Below are 3,809 nucleotides of genomic sequence, written 5' to 3' on the forward strand. Positions count from 1 at the left end.
TTACTGGCAACGCATCAAAGTTTCCCTCTTTTCAACGTGTGCTTTATTGTGACACTCCGAGTGTTCAGTGAATGAAGAAAAGAGCTGCTGGCGGACGTTAATTGCGCCGCGAAGGAGAGAGGGGAGGGGGGAGCAGGACGAGATGCCGTGCTGCGGAGGAGCTCGCGCCTGTAATGTGCAGACTGACCAGCAGATGGTCCCGTCGGCCTGTAACTATTACAACACTGAGTGACCACAATAAAGTGCCTGGCCTTTGAAACCTGGTTAACGAAGATACCTGCGCTGTGTAATTAATCTGTGTCCTGACCGACACCCTCATCTGGTCTGCTGCAAACCTATAAGACGGATTAGCGCCCCAGTGCTTCCATCAGAACATTGGTCCTTCGAGCCGGATGCAGCAGTCAAGATGCAGTCAGAAGAAGAAGTGTACATCGATGCAAGACCCAAACGTTCCAGACATCGACCTACCAGGCTTCAGGATTTTGAAGTCGATTATGTAAGAGATGCATCACCATGGGGATCATTACCTCCTTCTCCGGGGCAGAGCGGGTTCCGTCCCCAGGAAGGTCCAGTCTATACATCCCCCTTTCATTCATCTCTGCCTTACCTTGGCAACGTCCACGGGAATGTGGCTCCTCACGAGACATCCCAGCTAACCTCAGGTCGCCTCCAGAGGGGAAATCCCTATCCCACCTATAACCTACCTGGTGCTCCTACTCCCTCTCAGTGGAGCTACCGACAAGCCCCTCCTTCTTATCCAGATATCAGAGCCCTTCAGGAGGAGAACGCTAAGCTGCGACAGTCCCAGCAGGTTTACCAGTCCACTCTTAGGGAACTTCACGAAGCCCGGATGGAGATGAAGGAGTTAATTGCCGCAGCTCGCTCATTGAAAGAGAACATAAGGCAGCCCTCTGAATCAGATCCCAATATCAGCAGGTACAAACCTCTGGGTGTTATTGGGGCTTCAGCTCAACATTATAGCCCCCCCATCCAGACAAAGGAGGAAGATGATGAGACCTGGCCGGACCCTCCACCCTGGCCAGAACCAGAGGAAGACCTGCCCAAGGGTGTGAGTGGTCTGCATTTGGAAGGACAGAGCTCATTTAGTTCCCCACCCCCTCAGAACTCTCAGACTCAAGCTGAAGGATCCTGCGAGCCAGCAAGGTCCCCTTTACAGCCCTCTCCGCTCATGTATGCCGCTCCTTATAGCCGGACACTGCCTTATGTCCCACCTCAGCCCTATGAACCCCTCTCTCATTCGGCTCCTACCCACTCAGATTCCAGACCTCCCCCACCATCGATAGGGGTAACATCCGCCTTGCCCCCTTCTAACCTTCCTGCCCAGACTTCTGTTTCAGAACAAGCGTATAGAGGTCCCAAACCAACTATACCTAAGCTGAGCCATCCAGATCCCAGTGAGTTTGCCAGACTCTGCATCGCCTTGGAGAACCTGCTCCCCGCTGACTCCACAGAACTTTTTAAGTATCAGATTCTTGTTGACCACTTAAAGTTAGAGGAAGCCCGGTTGATTGCTGATGCTTATCTGAATTCACTCACCCCCTATTCTGACACAATGAGAGCCTTGTACGACAAGTTTGGTCAGCCTCACCAGCTGGCTCTTCGGAAGATTGCCAGTGTCTTAGAAGCCCCAGAAGTCAAGCGTGGGGACACTGCCGCCTTCCAGAAGTTTTCCCTCCAGATCCAGTCCTTGGTGGGTCTGCTACAGACTTTGGGTCCTGAGGGAGAGATTGAACTCAACTGTGGTTCACACGTTGCTCGTCTTTTGAGCAAACTTCCTTCAGAGCAGAGAGCCGATTTCCGTCGTCATCGGTTTAAACAGCCCGGGACTTCACACACACTGTATGATTTGTCAGAGTGGTTAAGCTATGAGTCCCGGTGCCTAAGTTTTGATAGTCATCTCAGTGGTAAAGGCAGCAAAGATAGACACCCTGTAAGGTCAGATTGCCGTTCTGCAAAACAAGTAACTGTCCTACATGGCATCAAAGAACAGCCCACAGACTCCTTCACAATGGATAAAGGTGCTGGGAGAAAGAAACCTGTGGGTAAAGCCTACTGCGCCTACTGCCGGAGTGTGGAGCACTACTTTAGTCAGTGTGAGGATGTTGCCAAGCTATCTCAGAAACAGCTCAAAGAGTGGATTCAGGTCAACAAACGGTGCTGGCGCTGTGCACGAAACCACCAAGCTGCTCAGTGCACCTTAAAGAAGCCCTGCAGTATCTGCCAGGGGAAGCACCTTTTAGCCCTGCATGAAATAAACCGGCAGACAGAAAGACCCGATAAAGAGGTGGCTGTGAAGGAGGAGAGCTGCTTAACTAACTCTGCCTCTGATTCCCTCTACCTTGACAGACCTGCAGCTGGGAATCGGGTTATGCTTAAAATCATTCCTGTGCTCATATATCACAAAGGACAAAGTCTGAGCACCTTTGCTCTTTTGGATGATGGGTCAGAAAGATCCATGTTACTACCTGCGGCAGCCAAACAGCTGGGATTAAAGGGCATTCCAGAGGATCTACCCCTGCGAACTGTTCGACAGGATATTCAGGTGCTACATGGGCACAAGGTATCTTTCCATATTTCACCAGTTGGCGACCCTCAGGTTCGTTATGAGATTGGTGATGCCTTTACCGCTAGTCGTCTCAGTCTAGCCCAGCACTCTTACCCGGTGAAGCAGTTGCAGGAAAGGTACATTCACCTCCGTGGTCTCCCAATACCTCCCTTGAGGGATGCTAAACCTTGGCTCAGATCAGGCTCACCTCATAACCCCGGTGGAACCAGTCAGACTTGGACCATCCGGGGGACCTGCTGCTGTTCACACCAGGCTGGGATGGACCCTTCAAGGTCCTATCCGTGCCATAGGGCAGCCAGCCCACCCAGTGCAGTGTCTGTTCACCTCTTTCCCACGACAGATGGATGAGCTGTACCGCCATGTCGAGAGGCTCTGGCGGATCGACACTGTCCCTTATCGACCAGAGAAAGAAGTCACCCGATCAAAACAAGATCAGCAGGCTGTGTCACTGTTGGATGCCAAGACAGTCCGGGTTGAGGTCGACCAGGTCAGAAGGTATGCCACACCCCTGTTGCGTCATGCATCCATGCCCTTATTACATGCGCAAAAGAAGTCAGTTATGGCTTTGCTGCGGAATACTGAGCGGCGGCTCCTTAAAGATCCTGGGCGAGCAGAGGTCTATAGGGAGGAAATGCAGAAGCTCATTGACTGGGGGGGTTGTGAAGGAGGTTACCCCTAAGGAACCCTCAGAAGAATGCTGGTATATCCCACACCACCTTGTTACCCATAACGGGAAAAGTCGGTTAGTCTTTAACTGTTCTCATCCATATCAAGGTCAGACCCTTAACCAGTATTTATTGCCAGGGCCCACTCTGGGAGCTTCCCTGGTGGGTGTGTTACTGAGGTTCAGAGAGCACTTAATCGCAGTCAGTGGAGACATCAAAGGGATGTTTCATCAGGTTCGCCTTTTACCTGAGGATCGGCCCTTGCTGAGATTCCTATGGCGTGACCTGAAGGTGGAGGAGGCCCCACGAGTTTTTGAGTGGCAAGCCCTGCCTTTCGGAACCACTTGTAGTCCCTGCTGCGCTACGTATGCCCTTCAGCGCCATGTAGCTGATCATTGTCAGCCTGATGATATCCTAAAATTCTCTGTGGAGCATTGCTTCTATGTTGACAACTGCCTGCAGGGTGTGCCCACAGTGAAGGAAGCTAAGCAGCTGGTGGATGGCCTTCGACGCTTGCTGTCGTCAGCGGGCTTCGAGTTGCGACAATGGGCTTGCAA

This window comes from Telmatherina bonti, assembly GCF_933228915.1.
Source record: "Telmatherina bonti genome assembly, chromosome: 1".
Lineage (NCBI taxonomy): Eukaryota > Metazoa > Chordata > Actinopteri > Atheriniformes > Telmatherinidae > Telmatherina > Telmatherina bonti.